This window comes from Neophocaena asiaeorientalis, unplaced genomic scaffold, assembly GCF_003031525.2.
Source record: "Neophocaena asiaeorientalis asiaeorientalis breed wild unplaced genomic scaffold, Neophocaena_asiaeorientalis_V1.1 scaffold149, whole genome shotgun sequence".
In the NCBI taxonomy this organism is placed as follows: Eukaryota; Metazoa; Chordata; class Mammalia; order Artiodactyla; family Phocoenidae; genus Neophocaena; species Neophocaena asiaeorientalis.
This window is the reverse complement of record NW_020174442.1, coordinates 2593346-2612907: the sequence shown is the minus strand read 5'-3', so window position 1 is coordinate 2612907 and position 19562 is coordinate 2593346. Positions and strand designations below refer to the sequence as shown.

At 40.0% G+C, this 19562-nt stretch overlaps 1 pseudogene; it reads left to right on the top strand.

Moving 5' to 3' along the window:
* Window positions 1-11310: 11310 nt before the first annotated feature.
* Window positions 11311-11721, top strand: LOC112407747 (60S ribosomal protein L27 pseudogene; annotated as a pseudogene).
* Window positions 11722-19562: the final 7841 nt, after the last annotated feature.

Here is a 19562-nt window from a genome sequence, read left to right as displayed (position 1 = left end):
CAAAGGAAGGGCAAATTCTTTCTTTGTTTGAACTAGGACATCCATCTTCTCCTGCCCTCAGCCTTCAGACTCAGATTGAATTATACCACTGGCTTGCCAGGTTCTTCAGCCTGCGGGTAGCAGATTGTGGGACTTCTCGGTCTCCATAGCTGTAAGCCAATTCCTATGGTAAATCTCCTCCAGTATGTTTGTATATATCCTATTGGTTCTGTTTATCTGGAGAATCCTGACTAACATACAGTTGATCCTTGAATGATGCGAGGGTTAGGGGTACCTAGGCTCCACGCACTTGAAAATCCACGTATAATTTAAACTCAGTGCTCCACATACACTGTTCCTCTGCAGCCGAAGTTCCTTCACATCCTAGGTTTAACCAACCTCGGACATGTAGTACCATAGAATTTACTACGGAAAATATCCACGTATTAGTGGACCCCCGTACTTCAAATCCATGTTGTTCACGAGTCATATGTACTAACAAGCCCTCAGAAGACTTCTTGAATATACCCCAGGTAAGAGCAGCAAAAGAATTGTCTAGCTGAGCCCAGCCCAACTTTTTGAATAAATAAGTTTTTGATTTAAGCCACTAAATTTGAGGAAGTGTTGTTTTGCAGCAAGAGATAACTGAGACTAGTACCCACAGCCCGTCTCAGTTACCTCTTGTTTTGTTATGTAACATAACAAATGAGTAAGGAAACTGTCTGGTGTATTTTAGGTTACTATCATGTCTCCAACTTTAAATTTCTACAGCACTTTGCTTCCAAATTTAGGCCCAATTTATTTCTAATCAGGACAACTCTAATTGACTCCTGGTATCTGTGTCTGCCCGCATTTACTTCCTATACCAATCTAATCTCCTTGTCGCCACCAAAGTATCGAGGATCCAAATTAAAATTCTCCCTGCTATCATGCTTCGTTTAAACACTTCTGTCTGAGGGATAAAATTCTGAGCCTTCCTTTCAAAACCCTTTATAATGAAGCCACTATCCCACCAGCTAGGGTTGCTCCCAAAGGTGTTAGCCTCCCTGTGCTTCCATGCTGGGCACATACCATGGCCTAGAAAGTTCCTCACAACATGTGTAACACCAAAGGAAACCCCGAGGCATTAGGTGAAGCACTTAATGGGAGACAATGTCACCTTAAAATTAGTGGAAGCCTGCATGGAATTGTCCAGTACAGCCACAGGTGAAGTCACAGGGCAGCCAACCAAATGTGAATCAATGTGCCACTGTCGCTGCTGTTCCATGTCTAAGGTCATATCTGAAGATCCATTTCCTTGGGAAGTCTTAGGAAGCCTTATATCAAAGGTCTCCTGGGAAATTCCAGGAGCTCCCAAGGTGGTTGTGCAAATCCCAGATTCTCATGAATCAGTAATGGGGTAAATTGACATCATGTGTTTCATGATTCAGTGCAGAGAAGAACTCAAACATCACTTCTTGCCAAAAATGGATAACCTGAACTTAGTCAAGAGGAAACAAAAGCAAAAATAAATAAATGGGACCTAATTAAACTTAAAAGCTTTTGCACAGCAAGGGAAACTATTGCCAAAATGAAAAGACAACCTACTGAATAGGAGAAAATATCTGCAAATAATAGGATCAATAAGGGGTTAATATCCAAAATATATAAGCAGGTACTTCCCTGGCGGTGCAGTGGTTAAGAATCCGCCTGCCAATACAGGGGACACAGGTTCAATCCCTGGTCCGGGAAGATCGCACATGCTGCTGAGCAACTAAGCCTGTGCACCACAACTACTGAGCCTGCACTCTAGAGCCCACGAGCCACAACTACTGAAGCCCGTGCGCCTAGAGCCCGTGCTCTGCAGCAAGAGAAGCCACCGCAATGAGAAGCCCACGCACTGCAAGGAAGAGTAGCCCCCACTTGCCACAACTAGAGAGAGACCGCGCACAGCAACAAAGACACAACGCAGCCATAAATAAAATAAATAAATTTATTTAAAATACATATAAGCAGCTGATACAATTCAAGATCAAAAAATGACCCAATTTAAAAATGGGTAGAACACCTGAATAGACATAATTCCAAAAAAGACATACAGATGACCAACAGGCACGTGAAAAGACGCTCAACATTGTTCATCATCAGAGAAATGCAAATCAAAACCACAATGAGACTTTGCCTCACACTTGTCAGAATGGCTGTCATCAGAGACCATAAATAATAATGTTAGAGACAATGTGGAGAAAAGGGAACCCTCCTACACTGTTGGTGGGAATGTAAATTGGTGCAGCCAATGGAGTGTCCTCAAAAAACTAAAAATAGAACTACCATGTGGTCAAGCAATTTCACTCCTGGGCGTATATCTGACGAAAACAAAAACACTTACTCGAGAAGATGAACCCCAATGTTCATAGCAGCATTATTTATGTTTGCCAAGATACGGACGCAACCTAAATGTCTATCAGCACAAATGGATAAAGAAGATGTGGTATATCTTCAAGACATAGGGGTAGGGGATTAAGAGGTACAAACTGCTATGTATAAATAAGCTACAAGGATACAGCACAGGGGATATAGCCAATATTTTATAGTAACTAAAAATGGAGTATAATCTATAAAATTTTTGAATCACTATTTTGTACACCTGAAACTAATATTGTAAATCAACTATACCTCAATAAGATAAAATTTTTTTAAAACACAAATTGATATTCTATAAATAACTGTTCAGTATTTTTCAAAGGGTCAAATCAAGTTTAATGAAAGACAAAGACTAAGGGGCATCACAGATTGTAGACTAAGGAGACGTTAATTAAATACAACATGAGAATCTGGATTGAATTGCAGACCAAGAAAAGAGCGTTAGTGGAACAACTGAAAAATTCAAATGAAGTCTATGTGCCAGGTAATAGTATTGTATCAATGTTAGTTTGCTGATTTTAATAGTATTGTATCAATGTTAGTTTGCTGATTTTGATCATTGTGGTGTGCTTTTGTAAGGTATTATCACTTGGGGAAACTGGATGAAAGATTATGAAAATTTTTGGTATGTTTGCAAATGTTTTGTAAATCTAAGATGATTTAAACCTTCAAAATGAGAGGGTAAAAAGTTTTAATTATTAAAATCAATAGGACAGAAGATGATGGACAATTGAAGAGGACCCTTGAAAATAGGTTACAAATGACATCTGTCCCATTTAGTTGGCTATTGGCTGACCAGAGCAATTATTAGCCACGCTGGTTTGGGGCCACCCTACCCCAACCCCCATACACACACAACTTCTCGACTCTGGTTTGATTTGAATATGTCACAAAATCCTCAAAATTTCACAACAGTATTGCTCAAAATTCACTTTGATCTTTTCGTATAAAATATCCTGTATAAATACTTCTTACAAGAGAGAAAGGAAAGGAGAGGGAAAGTCATACAAACAAGCGGCTATTTCCAGAAAGGTAGTTTTAAAACCATCAGCTAAAGTAGAATCACCTGGGTACCTTGTTTTTAAAAACTCTCATGCCCAAGACCCACATCGAACCTAGAGAATCAACATCTATAGGAGTGGAGTATTGGCGTGAGTTCACTGTATGATTCTGAGACATACCAGGGAAGTCTGAGAACTACCATTTAAGAAAATGACTGGTCTCTAAAACGGGATTCATTAACCACTAGATGGTGCCAGGATTCTGAAGATGGAACTTTCCGTGTATATTTCCCTTTGAGTAAACAGTATATTCATTTTCCCTTTTATCTCTCTCCTCCACATCGCCCCAACTTTTAGAAGAAGGGTATAACACACCAAAATCAATACTCATCATCAGTGTGACACTTTCTCCTTGAATTTATTTTAGCTGTAATAGTCTTGCTCTGAGTGGGTCTTGGGGAAGGCAGATCTAGGGCTTGTTTTTCCCTTAGCATCTTCCTTTCTGAGTGCAAGTGTTTTGAAGAAGGAAATCCACTGTGAGTAGTGGCTTCACCAGCAATGAGTGATGGACTAAGAAAGAATTATGTGACAAATTCCTGAAAGCTGTATTTAACAATTTGTAGCTCTTATCTCTGCCCTTTCCCAAAAAACCATGACTTCAAAAATATACCAGAATCATCAGTTTATTCTGTCCTAACTCCCACTGCCTCTATGCAAAAGTATTTAACTTCTTTAACAGTTTATCCTTTTTTTATTTCCAGAGTTTCTTCCCATTAAAAAATCCTGTGTGACGATAATCTCATTTCAGAATTTTTCTGAAGAGTACATTTGTTTGAAATCTGCTCGAGGACATGTATGTAGCCTTACACATGTTTAAGTATTTTTAAATGTGTACTGAACAGAGAAAAAGCTGGAAAGCTGACCAAGACAATGTATTTCTTTTATTAATCCTGCAAATACCTACTGAGTAATGATATATAGCAGGCACTGGGATACCTACTAACATAGATATACAGGGTTGACCAAAACAGACAAGATAGAAATCTCATGGACTTGCATTCTACTTGAGAGAAACATGCAAATCAACAAAATAATGAGAGTGGCAACTCTTTGAAAAAATAAAGCAGAGTGATGTGACAATTTCTACACAATGTAGGATTATTTTTGACAGGGTGGTCAGGGGAGGCATCCCTGAAGAGGTGCCATTTGGACCAGGAGTGAATGATGACAAGAAGAGCTGGAGATCCAGCTATCTAGGCAGAGGATAGAGCAAGTACCAAAGTCCTGGGGTAGGAACATCTGCTATGTTGCAGATCAAGAAGAAAGACAGTTGAGGGAAGCGTCAGCCAAATGAGGTTGAAGACGTGAGCAAAGACCCGATCAGGACCATACACTGCAATTTACAGTTGTTTTGTTTTGTTTTGTTTGATGTGGACCATTTTTAAAGTCTTTATTGAATTTGTTACAATATTGCTTCTGTTTTATGTTCTGGTGTTTTGGCCACAAGGCATGTGGGATCTTAGCTGCCCAGGGGTCAAACCCGCACCCTCTGCATTGGAAGATGAAGTCTTAACCACTGGACCACCAGGAAAGTCCCTAGCTTGCAATATAGATTGCTTTTCTCACATAAAATGGGAAATCATCAGAATGTTTTAAGGAGGAAATCAATACTGTTTCTTTTTCTTTCTTTTTTAAGATCATCTTGGTTCCTTTTGGTAGAGGAGCACAGTGGAAGAAGAGAGAACAATTGCAATACTGCTGCAGTCATCTAGATAAGGGATGATGATAGCTGGATTAGAGATAAGAGTGGAATGGAGAGAAGTGGTCAAACTCTAGATGTGCTCTGAAAGTATGGCCAATCAGACTTGCTGGTGGAGTGCTTGTGGGGAGTGAAGGGGTGAGAGAAATCAACAACACCTAAATTGATGTCTGATCAACCAGATGGGTGGGGAAGCTACTTACTTAGGGTAAAATGGGACAAGCAAGGTTTGGAGGAGAGCTGTGACTTTAAGATTCTGGTTTGGTAACAATAAGTCTGAGATGTTTATTTAATATGGGAAAAGTTAGGAGGAGATTATAAGATTTGATAGTCATCAGCATACAAAGAGAATTTAGAGCCATAAGGCTGAATATCACCTAGAGAACAATATTGATAAGCTGAGAATAATAATACTCCCTATGGTTATTGCAAGGAATAAATTGAGGAATATTTAAAATATCTAAGTGCCCAACAGAGTAGACAATCAACAAAATATGATTTTTCTTCCCTATTTCATTCCTTGGTAAAAGTGGACTTTGCAGTAAATTACAACAGAACTAAAATCTTTCCATTAGCTCAGATGGCTTTACAGTCAAAGGAAATCTTAATAATCATCTGTCTCCACATTTCCAAAATGAGGTTCTTCTAAGGTGTTCACAGGTTTCCAGGATCTCTGTTAAGCCTGAGTTAAGAAAGTTTAACAAATTTCTTACAACAAGGACCTATTGTATAGCATAGGGAACTATAATCAATATCTTGTCACCTATAATGGAAAATAATCTGAAAAAAGATATAGATATATAGATATATATGTATGTATAAGTGAATCACTTTGATGCACACCTGAAACACAAAATTGACTATACTTCAATCTTAAAAAATAATAAATAAGGGCTTCCCTGCTGGTGCAGTGGTTGAGAGTCTGCCTACCGATGCAGGGGACACGGGATCGTGCCCCGGTCTGGGAAGATCCCACATGCCGCGGAGCGGCTGGGCCCGTGAGCCGTGGCCGCTGAGCCTGCGCGTCTGGAGCCTGTGCTCTACAACGGGAGAGGCCACAACAGTGAGAGGCCCGCGTACCGCAAAAATAATAATAATAAATAAATTAAAAAAAAATAAAGTTTAACAGATTTCTTAAATGTAGTTCCTCACAAAGCTCTCTAAGGAATGGAAGTTGTACCCAGCATTTCCCAACTTTCATACAGGCTGGAGAAAGTGTAACAGGGAAGAACAAAACCTGACACCATGTTGGATCTGTTTCTTTTACTTTAATCTTTGCTCTCAGTTACTTTTGCTACTATAATCACTAAAATGATGTTATCTATAGCTATTGGCATACATAATGGCCGCCCTTGGGGAACCCTGCCCCTCTACCTAAATGTTAAACTGAAGTGCCTTTGTTCAACTCACAGGGAAATATTTCGACCCTGCCCACCTGTGAATGGCTTCAAGAAAGAAGAAATTAACACATCCCCTCCCTGAGGCTGGCCAAACCATGAGTTGTTTTGCAAGACTTATGGCCTTTTTACTTTACTTCCTCACCTCCTCCCCCTCTCTGTTCTATAAAAGAAACTAGCATCCAGAACCTGAGAAGATGGTTCTCTAGGATATTAGTCCAGCATCTTCATGGACGCCCGGCTTTCTGAATAAAGTCGTATTCCTTGCCTCAACACCTCATCTCCCGATTTATTGGCCTGTCGTGTGGTGAGCAGAGTGAGCTTGGACTCGGTAAAAAAAGTGTCCATAGGAAAGCACTGATTTACTCCAAGCCCACATTTTACAGATGAGACATCTGAGGACAAGGGGGATAAAGTGTCCTAGCTTGGAACTCGTTATAACAGAATATACCATTGTTAAGATACTGCTATTGTTACTAACATCGCCCCAACTTTCCCACCAGCCTTCCCCTCTGAGTAGTCTGTTCCTGCCCTTTTCCTAAAAGCTGAGTTTATGAGGTGTGTTATAGTAAGCATTGAGGTTGAAGAGATGCCTATAGAAGGCCTCAAGTTCCTTTATATGCACCCATGAGGTTTAGGAGAAGTTGCCTAAGAATGACTGTGTTTCATATCCATAATACAGAGTGGGAGGTAGATTTTTTTTTTTTAAGTACCAAGTAGATGATCAAATTGTTACTATATTCATGGCTTCACCTGCAGTCACGTGTGTGACATTGGATCCTTCACATCATGTAAAATTCCTGAACTTTCATTTATCTGGCTGTTAATAATAAGGACAGTAAAATGAGGGTTAATATTTGCTAAAGCTTTGGCTCATAACTCAAAATTTCTAAATCAGTAGAAAGTATCTTTTACCAGTGGCCAAAAGTACATTGAACTAACTTTTTAAAAAGCGATAGCTTCTGTTTTTCCCTAATTTCTTTCCCTAACTGTAAGGTTAAGCCTCGGAGACAAAGAACAGAGCTTTGACGAGGGCCCTTTCTCATTACAGTTTTGCAGAGAAGAAAACTGGGGCACACAGACATCAAACCTTAGCGTGTCTGAGGGCCCATAACACGTCAGGCATGAGCTGGATCGGAAGCCAGCTTCGTCTTACACTGAAGAAGGCGTGCTAGACTCAATGCAAAAACCTGGAGAGCGGTCGAGGGAGAGGTGAGAAGCACGTCTGGAACAGACCTGACAAAAGTGAGTAGCCGGCTGGTGCTGCTGTAGGCTTTCCATGGAGGACTTTCCATAGGAGGACTGAAGGGGAGGCTGGGGAGGAGGGGCACCTGGTGGCAACGGTGTGCAGGTCTACCAAGTACGATTTTAAGATCTTTAAAAGATGTCCTCTACCCACCTTTCCTTATTTCTGATGACAAGAGGCTTCTGAAACATATTCAGCTGTTACCCCAGGAAGATTCCACTGCACTACCTAAGTTCCCCCTGCTCACTTACTGAAACCGAAGCCTCTCGGAGTGACTTTCGTGTAGCTCAAGCAGTTGACAACAGTTAAAATAAAATTGCCCCTAGGAGGCGCTGTTATCATCTTACCGCATTAATAATATGAACGTAGAATCTGAAGCGGTTAGCTATTGCTCTATAACAAACCATCTCAAAACATATGGTGTCAAAACAACTACTTATTATTTATGGATCCACAGCTTAGCGGGTAGTTCTAGTGATCTAACTAATCACTAATCTAGTGATTAGTTCTACTGATCTAGACCAATTAGATTTTGGCTGGGCTCAGTCATGTGTCAGATGGCAGGTCAACTGGGAGCTGAGTGGTCTATGAAAGCTGGAATGACTCATCTCTGCTCTACGTGGTCTCACCTGGAGCATGCCCCTAATTCAGGCATGTTGTCATGATGACCATAGAGAAGCCAAAGGGGAAGCAGAAACACGCACGGCTTCTTGACCCAGACCTGTCACAATATCACAGTATACTGGCCAAAGCAAGCCACAAAGGCAGCCCATGTTAGAGGGGCAGGTACTCCAAAGTTATCAGACAAACAGTATGGATACAGAGAAGCCATTAATTTAATTGAGATCATCAATGCCTTCAATCTAACACAGGACAGAAGAGCACATTCTGCTTGACAGAGTAGGAAAAGGAGGATAGAGAATAAAAGTTATGTGCATTTTTAATAATCTCACACACAGAAGTCTCTAGTTCTAGTATCTAGTCTCGAACTCAAGCAAATTGCACTCTTTCTTCTCTATGTAAATCTTCGTCTTAGTATTTCCTATACAAATAAATCTTCTCCCCACATACAATTTGTTTTGCAATGGTCTTAGATTAAAATGAATTAAATATTTAAAAATATTTACATTTGAGTTCAGCCAATTAGACTTTTGTTTGAAATAGAGTAAAAAAAAAAATTTCATGTCATTTTATTATTCTCCTAGTAAATGAGCAACTTCAGTGTTTGCATTAGTGTCATGGTGGAACAGCTAAAAAGAAGGAAGAATAAAAAAGATCAACTTCTGTGATGAATACAGTATAAAGCATGTTCATTTAAAAAAGTATATTCTGATTATAGAAAGCACAGATGAGACATGGGCGATAAAATATTGATATTTTATCAATATTTTGATAATATTCAATTTGTTATGTTGGGTATGTTTAATCCAAATGAATATGAAAGTTGTTATATTTGGCATGTTTAATTTAAATAATGTACAGTCGTGAACTTTTGGACGTAAACTGAGGACCATTTAGGGAGAATTAGGGTGGAACCTCTGAGGTAGCAGATACTCACTGTCTTCTAAAGTGAGGAAGGACATCAGGATTGTAGTAAGACGTAGATCACCGTGAATAAGGGGTCAATGAAAGTAACCCCACAGCAGCCTCAAGATAAGATGAAGCTCCTGAGGTGAGAAGTTATTCTCTTAGCAGTCATATAGAATGTCTCTGTGGTCAATTGCTCACCTTCACATATAGGTTTCAGGTGTGGCTGACCCGTCCCTCTGACGGTACTCTGAAAGAGTAACCTTCTGATATACCACTTGTGAGGGAAGAACAGGCCACTTGGCTGAAAGGGTTGTTATTGACCAGATCAGGAGTAAACTCAAAGTTCCTTCCTGGCACTCCTCAGAGCTTCTTGAAGATTAGCTGGCCTCTGGAAGATGTGGAAAAGACAACAGGCCCTGCCAGCAAAGAGGAGCACCCAGCAGACATTCCGAGCACAGCTCATGCCCTAGGAGAGTAGGCTCCAGGGGAAGCAGTGAAGCCCATGGATCCAGACCTAGAATGTAAGTGACAGGTCCCAGACCTGGAAAAGGTAGTTGAGAGTAGAGTATTGCCTCTTTGCTCTGTAAAATGTCTTTTGGGTATGTCAAGGACAGAAAGGCTCCACATGGAGATCTGTGGTTGCCCACTGGGGGCAGTTTCTTTTTTTTGTGTGGTACGCGGGCCTCTCACTGTTGTGGCCCCTCCCGTTGCGGCACGCAGGCTCAGTGGCCCAGCCGCTCACGGGCCCAGCCGCTCTGCGGCATGTGGGATCTTCCCGGATCGGAGCACGAACCCGTGTCCCCTGCATCGGCAGGAGGACTCTCAACCACTGCGCCACCAGGGAAGCCCCAAATTTTGGTTTTAAGTTCCTTTTAATCTAGAAAGATAGGTTAGGTTTTAGGTTACCTTCTTTGACTTCCTTGTAAACAGACACTGTAGATTAGGCTTTTGGTTTTTTTGGCTTTTACTGTGTTTTCTAGTTTAAGGTTTGTAAAACTACTAGCAGCGCACCATGTATATGGAGAGGTATTGAATTTTTGGAAAATTCCTTTACAATTCCAACTACAATTGCTTAAACATCCCTCAAAGAATCCTACCTGCAAAAGATTCTTTTATGGGAAGGTACTCAGGCTCAGCTCAGACGTGGGGCAATAAATAAAAGGTCTCCAGAATGACTTCTGAAGGCATCGCGGTAGGTACACACAGATACCGTGAAGGCAAACACTGTATGAGTCACGCAGAAAACATAATATAATATGTAAGTAGGTTGAAGAGACTAGGAACCATGTGTTCTATTTTCCTTTAGCAGAGAATGTGTATAATAGTGAAAAGACATATGGCTTTGGATTCTATACGCCTGCCTTTAAATTTCAGCTCTGCTGCTGTTTAACTGAAGGTGTAAGCTAGGAAAAGAAACTGTTTCTCTTCAGGTTGGTTTCCTTATCTCCAAAATGGTGAGAAATTACCTGTTTTCCAGCATTAGAGGAAGATTAAATAAGTTTCTATATATAAAGTGCTTGGCATATAGAAATTACACAACAAATAAGTTCGCTTCCACTCTTTACCCTCCCTCCCTGAAAACCTAATAAGAACCACTGGAACACAGTTTCTCAGAAAAACAGTCTGTTTCCTCAGCCCCCATGATGGCCCAGCCCAATCACCAAACCACACGTTACTCTGCAGAGTTTTCACAGGTGCATAAGGCAGAATGCAAACTCTGGTTTACCAGAAATCTCACAATGACTTCTAACCAGTCTGGGCTAAACTCTCCCTGTGGCTATGGAGGGGTTGGTCAGTAGCTATACCTAGGTTTGAGTCTCAGCTTGGTGACGTACAAGCTGTGAGACATGAGATGGCTTCAAGAAACTTGCTGAGCCTCAGCGTCCTCCTCTGCAAAATGAGGGTGAGAACTCCTTTATGGAATCATTTCCAGCATTGCACACATGCATGTTAAGAAGCCTACCACCGGCTGTAGTCCCAAGTGGTGCTGCTGAAATGGGCAAGTTCATGAAACCCAAGAATGTGGTTCTGATCCTGGCTGGATGCTACTCCAGACGCAAAGAAGTCATTGTGAAGAACACTGATGATGGTACCTCAGACCGACCCTAGAGCCATGCTCTGGTGGCTGGAATCGACCGCTATCCCTGCAAAGTGACAGCTGCCATGAACGAGATGAAAATCACCAAGGGGTCAAAGATCTAGTCTTTTATGAAAGTTTATAGTTATAATCACCTCATGCCCACAAGGTAGTCTGTGGATATCCCCTTGGACAAAACTGTTGTCAACAAGGATGTCTTCAGAGACCCTGCTCTCAAACACAAGGCCCAGTGAGACGCCAAGGTCAAGTTCAAGGAGAGATACGAGACCGGCAAGAACAAATGGTTCTTCCAGAAGCTGCAGTTTTAGGTCTGTCTTGTTTCAGTTATTTAAAATACCAAAACAAAACAAAACAAAAAGCCTACCAACCATCATCACAAATGTGGTGATCTTTATAAAAAACTCTGCCAATTTGTTACCCAATTGGGTCATCGTCTGCATTTTTTTATAACTAGTAGAGAATATTTTTCACTTGTTTATTAGCCATGAACATTTCTTCTTCCATAAATTGCATGCTTATATCCTGACTCACATCTTAAAAGATACCATGAAATAAAATTTTAATACTAAAACTATCACAGACAGCACCATCACAGTCAGCTGTTGTAAATTCGGCCAGCCTCACTATTCGTCACTGTTTTTCAAAAAATTACAAGATGAATGCTAAATTGAAGAGAAGTAATCAACAGTAAATAGAAACATATTAGTAAATGAATCTCTTTCTCTTTGCCGGTATTTAAGAGATAGTAGTTCATGCTCTTCTAAATGCCTGAAGATTATGTAGAGAATCATCATTATTAATATTCTTTGTTATACCACTGTTACAAACAGATGAAATAAACAACCACCTAAAAAACATGATTTAAGGATTACCAAGAAGGATAAAGGGAAAATACCAAATATCCTGGCCCTGGACTTATGTAGACTACGTGAAAAATATAAAAACACATGTCTTCAAAAGAAACAGTGGTGATCAAATTAACCAATTGTGAATAAGTTTCTAATAATATGGTTAAATAGTTAGCCAGAAATAAACCCTAACATTTATGGACAATTCGTTTTCAACAATAGTGTTAGGAAAACTGGCAAAAGAGTTAAGTGCTAGGACAACATGCAAAAGAATGAAGTTGGACCACTACCTCATAATACACTCAAGAATTAACTCAGGGACTTCCCTGGTGGTCCAGTGGTTAAGAATCTGCCTTCCAGTGCATGGGATGCAGGTTTGATCCCTGGTCGGGGAACGAAGATCCCACGTGCCGCAGGGCAACTAAGCCCACGCACCACAACTACGGAGCCCAGGTGCTCTGGAGCCCACATGCCACAACTAGAGTGAAGCCCACGCGCCACAACGGAGAGCCCACATGCCACAACAAAGATCCCGCATGCCGCAACTTAAGACCCAATGCAGACTAATTAATTAATTAACTTAAAAAAATGAATTAACTCAAAGTGGATCAAAGACCTTACACTAATGTAAATGCTAAAACTCTTAGAAGAAACTCTTAGAAGACCTTGGGTTAGGCAATTATTTCTTAAGTATGACACCAAAAGCACAAATGATAAAAGAAGATTGATAAATTGGATGTTATCAAAATTAAAAACTTTTGTGCTTCAAAGGACACCATCAAGAAAGTGAAGAGACAACTACAGAATGGGAGAAAGTATTGCAAATCACATTTTGGAAAAAGAACTCATATCTGGAATATATGAAGGATACAACTCAATAATAAAAAAGACGACCCAACTTGAAAATGGGCAAAGGATTAAATAGATTCTTCTCCAAATAAGAGATATAAATGCACAGAAAAAATGCTCAAAATCATTTGCCATTAGGAACATGCAAATCAAAAGGATAATGATACACCATTTCAAATCCACTAGAATGTTTATAATCAAAAAAAAAATAGTAAGTGTTGTCAGGCATATGGAGGGATTGGAACCCCCATCCATCGCTGGTTGGACTGTTAAAATGGTGCAGCCACTTTGGAAAACAGTTTGGTAGTTATTCAAACAGTCAAACATAGCAATTTTACTCCTGGGTGTACAACCAAGGTAATTGAAAATATATGGCCACACGAAACTTGTACACAAGTTTCCATAGCAGCATTATTCATAAAGCCAAAAAGTGGAAACAACCCAAATATCCTCCACCTGAAGAATAGATAAATACAATAGATATACAATTTCATTGTATATCCATACAATGAAATACCGTTTGGTCATAAAATGGAATGAATTACTGACGCACACTACAATGTGGACAAAACCTGTCAGCATGCTACGTGAAAGAAGCCAGCCACAAAAGATCACATACAGTATGATCCCATTTATATAAAATACCCAGAATAGGTACTTTCCCTCTCTATAGCTGAGATATGAAATGTCTCATATAGAGCAATTACATTAATAGATTAGCTGTTACTGAGGGCAGAGGAAGGAGGCGGTGGGGGGATGGAGAGTAACTGCTAATGGGTACAAGGTTTCTTTTTGGAGTGTGGAAAATGTTCTAAAATTAGATGATGGTGGTGATTGTGTAACTCGGTAAATAAACTAAAAACCACTAAATTATACACTTTAAACAGGTGGACTTTACATTCCGTACATGGTATCTGAGGCTGTTTTTAAAACCTTCAAAAACAGATAGTTACTTTTTATAAGGCCCTATGATTTTATTATAAATGTTGGTAAAAATAATTATAAATGTTGGTAATAATTATAGCAACTTACTGAGTGCTTATTATGTGCCAGACAATATTCAAAGTCTTTGCAAGTATTAACTAATTTACTTTCCCAACAAACCTATTAGGCAAATACTATTATTCCCATTTTACAGATTAGAAAACTGAAGCTATTAAGTTGCATCATAAGAATTCAAACATGGAGAGTCTGTGTTTTTAACTAAAATATTTACTAGCCCTGGAATCCAATAGCAAAATATGGGGAGAAAATCCCTAAAATTCAGACAATTGGGGACATTTTTAAATATTATGATTAATGACAAAGCCTAAAAAAGTTAATACCTAAGAGTAAAAGAAAAATTGTTACTTCACACAATAGCAGTGGAAATGAAAGGCTGTAGATTATGTAATCATGCTCCTCTCTTGTCCTGTATAAAGACAATAGTAGATACAGATGGGCTGTTGCTGAGACTCCCTCGTATGTTTTCATTCTCCCGTGAGTGACAGGAGGAGGAATTCTACAGAGCCACACGGTGGGAACAGGAGCCAGATTACCAGGCCAGGAGTGAAGAGAGAGCTAGGAGGGCAGCCCCAGCTCTGCCACTAATTATTCATGTGACCTTGGGTGGGTCATCTGACCCTTCTGAACACAAATGATACATCTATAACATGAAATATCTTTAGGTCCCTATTTCTTTCAGAATCTCATTATCTACCATTTAGTTTTCTAGACTAATCTTGGAAACATTTTGGCCAGTGTTATGTTTACTCCCAAACAAATCTTGCTCAAATCTGTTTCATGGACTTCTCCAAACATGTCTTTTCTGGCCCTATGTCAACACCTCTGGCTCCTGGTGCTCCAGCTGTGGGGAGGGAACTGAGAAGATTGTCTGTTCCTCACTTTGAATGCAAGGCCCCTTAAAAATAATAAAAATCCATTTAGTAAATGTTGGATGTATTTCCAGGATTACCAAACAATTTGATAGTCCTTTAGAGAAAAACATAATTCTGATGATGATGAAATAGTCATTGTGATTATCTCTGGGAACTGAGGATTACAGACGATTTTAAAATTTTCTTCCTTATATTTTGTGTATTTTGTCTTATAAACCAAAAAACTATGTTTTTAAAACCTTATGGTTTTAAATGTTAACATTATGGACCACATCAACCACATTACTTAACCACACTAAAAATAATACCAAAAAATCCCTTATGGGGGCATTAAAAAATCGTATGATGTTCATAAATATTTCTCTGGAAATTATTACCAATTTGTGTAAAATCAAACAAGACAGAATATACTATAACTCCTATGCAATTTGTCAGATGATAACACTATTTAAATCAAAGGACACAGTTTTTTAAATATGGTAACTCTGGGGCCATATTCATACATTTACCATGCCCTGAAGTTGAAACATTTAAATGTTTACTGCGGAGTGAGGGAGTCAGCTTGTACCGGCTCACAAGAGCTAGTGGTCAGCACCTCTTCCTAAAGCCATGTTCAGTGGCATCACATTGGTAGCTTAAAATCAGCCATGGTGGGAGTGTTTACACTCTGGAGTTGGCAGATGCTCCAAGTCAGAGAACTTGGGTTTTCAAATTTCTTTCCCTAATATGACAGAAACCAAATGCATGAAAAGAAAGATTGCCTTAAGTCTGATATGGCCATGTTTACTGGAACAGCAAGATCACCCTTCTGGAACAGCAAAATCAACTTTCTAATCTTTCTGGGAGCAAAACTTTCTTTAAAATGACCAACTGCTGCAGACAGTAATAGTTTTCCATCATGGGCAACACAGTCGGTCTTTCTATATCCTCTCAGAGAAGGGCTCACAACTTTAGGGGAGGAACTAACCCCTCTCCAATCTTAGAAACCACAGAATAAAGGAGCTTGAAGCAAGAGGAAGGGACTTTAGATATGACATCATCCATTAGTTAGACTGGAGTATTCTAGGCTGCTTGGTGGGGCCATTAGCACCAATGTCAACACTCCATGGACCAGAATTGTTAACTCTTGCTCTCCTTCTGGGGTTAAGTCTTCCACAAGCCACATGCAGACACTCAGCTGATGTGACATTCCGAAAAGGAAATCATATCTTTCAATTATATTATAATAATCCACTCAGCTTTAGAGAAAATATGACCAGCTCAAATCATAATCGTCCCTCCTCATCATCAATAGCATTTTCTGAATGCTTACTACGCACAGGCTTCATGCTTGAAGTTTACATTATCATCAAGTTCTCACAATAGTCTTTTAATGATACTATTTTCATTACCATTTTTACGGAGGCTCGGAAAGGTTAAGTACCTTTCCAAAGTAACACAGCAAGGAAATAACGGAGCCACCCTTCTGATCCAGGCAACCTGACCCCCAAACCCACACCCTAAACCACAACATTACACAGCCCACTCCAGGAATGTGGGTAAATTCACATTACACCCAACACTGGTTTGCCATATATGGCTATTCCACGATGAAGTCTGAATCTCCACGTAACTCCACCAGGCCATATGTTCCTTTGCTCAAATGGCAGCAGTATGTGTGTAGAGTATACAAACTAATTTTTTTAATACTAGCCTGAACAAAGCATAATCCATCAGATAAATCCTAAAGCACAAATATTTATGTTACTTAATTGTAGAGGAAATCTAGTTTATTTATAAATGGAAATTTATATTCCATTCCTTGGAAAGCTGGTTTTCAAGCTCTGTTTATCTGGTAGTTTCAGTTTGGTCTTGTGCCTCAAAATCCAATTCCCACAGCTCTAGGAGGAGGAGAATATACAGGCATGAATCCCCATCTCCTATCTAGCCTGACACCAGTAGGCATATTTGTTCCTTATTTGTGGACTTCAGAATGGTTGGATGTAATAACTGTCGATTGAAAAAACAAACACGCGCAACATAAAAGTCGAGAGTTAAGTTTTGTTAGGCAGCAATTTTTAGGACTTCAAGCCCGGAAAGCAGCACCTCAAGTAACCCTGAGAAAACTGTTCCAAGGAGGCAAAGGGAGGAGCTAGGTTATATAGAAGTTTTGCAACAAAAGGCAGGTAGTCTGGACATCAGAAGATTATTGTAAATTAAAGAAAACCAGATATCCCAAGTTAAGGAATTTAGCACTTTTCTGTGTATGGGAAGGTGCTAGAGTCTGGGCAGACTGAAATCATTCCTTTGATATGCACCTCAGCTATCTGGGGCCAGTATCCAGTGTTTTCACGTCCTGAGTTTCCTCAGGGCTCACCAGCTCACCATCGGTGGTGGCTGCAATCGCTGATGACTGTGACATCCTTTGTTTACTGATATGGCAGGAAATATTCCATTTCTCATAACCAAAGGTTACCATCATTGCGCAAGATGAAATCCTTGGAACTATGGACCTTGTATCATTGAAGAAAGAAAAAAATCTTACAGGAAAACTTTAATGAGCCAGGTTTAAGGAGAGAAAACTAGAACTAGAGAAGACTTTCAACATCATCTAGGCTGGGGCTTTCAAACTCAAATGCAGGTTATGAGAGTAAGTGAAACAAAGCAAGCAGAGTGAGGCACTGAGGAAGGCTGGAGACTGAGGCAAACTACAGAGGTCACAAGGGACCTCTACAGCTTAGTACCAGCCAACTATTGCCATACTCTTGTCAGGTCTGATTTTCCAGGCAAGGCCAGATAACCGTGTTTTCTACGAAATGTATAGGAAATTTCTACTTACAAAACATGGTAGAGGCCAAACAGAACTTGTCAGCAGGCCAGATCTAGCCTACTATCTCTTCACATAGTAGAAGAGAAAAAAGTCCAGAGATGTTAACTGAACTCACCACGTGGGAGAGCCCACATTGATTGTTCTCTTTTCTATGTCAGACTCTTCTACAATCTCTGTTTATAAAGACACAGCACTGTGACTTACTGGAGAGCATCAGAAAAATGAGGTGTTTCCATCATTGCTGGTCTTACTTAAAACTGCCGCTAGTTGTCAGTTTTTGTCTTGTTTAGTCTTGCTTATTAATCTCCCTTTCCATGGAAGGCTATAAAAGGTCTCTGCTACCTTTGTTTTCATTGTATTCTGGTTGTTATCATAGATTATTCATTCTTTTGCCAGTGTCTCTGCTCCTTTTATAGCTATATTGACAAAAATGTCCCACTCCAGTTATTTCTCTTTGATCAGCTGGTCTTTGTTTTAATTTTCGCACATAAAACTGAAAGCTGTGGCAAAGGCTCGAAGTGCTTTGATCGGAGGCCACATCTAAACGGTCAAAGGGGTCCAACAATGGCAGCTCTGTGCCTGCAAGTGTAGACTGATGCCCAGCAGTCAACTGCCATCCATTTAAGTAAAGCAATCAGTCACATTTTCTTTTAGTGGCCATGTGCCATCAGAACCTTATTCCTGTTTGAACATAAAGTCCAGATGTAACGACTAGCAAATTTTTAAAGATTGCTCATGGGCATCTCATATCACGAAGTGAAATTCAGTGCAAAAGCCACACCTGCCTTCAGACCCTCCCATCAGCCTCTGTAGTTTAACACTGACAAGCTCTAGGGAAGGCACGAGCGCTCCTCTTTTTCTAGCACTTTCTGCTGACTTCTATGCCTCCCTCCCGCCTCACGGTTTTCCTTACCTTCTGGCTCTTGAAGACATTTGAGTTTGTGACCCATGCTCTAGAGTTTCAGCAAATCTCATCTCTGGCACAATTTCTTATGCTAAGGAATGAACTCAACATCTTACATAAGAGTTCAGTCAATACTGTTTCCACTACTTCGAAGCTACCTCCCCTAGACCGGTAGTTGCTGCCTAAATGAAACAACTGTATCACCAGGTGATTGCAGTAGTGAGTCCACTCATCCCCTTCTGCTTCTAAAGCATCATGCACGTGGCCATCAGCTTAGTCTTTCCTCATTTTATTCCCAGTACCTACAAGATAAAGCTTGAACGGCCCACTGGCATTCAGGGCCCTTCATAATTCAGCCTCCATCTAAATGTTCAAAACTCTTCCCTTACCGCTCCCGCACAAACTCTCCACTCTCACGTCCACGCCTGGTCCATGCCTGGTCCACGCCTGTTCATTTGCTCACAAGCCCTCCTCCCTTCCCTTTCTGCTTTTCCAGCTTCTCCTCATTCTTCAGAGCTTAACTCAAACTCCACCTTTTCCACTAGGCTTTTCTAAATCATCCAAGTCTCAAATGACCTTGCCTCCTTTTAAATATAAAAGCCTAATAAACTTTTCTTGAATGAATCAAGCAATTCTGGCAAGACCACATTCTTATGACCACTTAATTCTGGCCAAACTACTTAAACTTTTTAAGATATATTTTCATCATCTGTAAAAATGTGGTTTTGGCAAGGATTAAATGAGATGTGATTATAAAATTATCTAGCAGAGATGCCACATAGACTCAAAAGATGTTAGGTAGTACAGACATTCAAGAAATATTAGCCTGATTTACTGCCTTCTTCCCTCTTTTTTTTTTTTT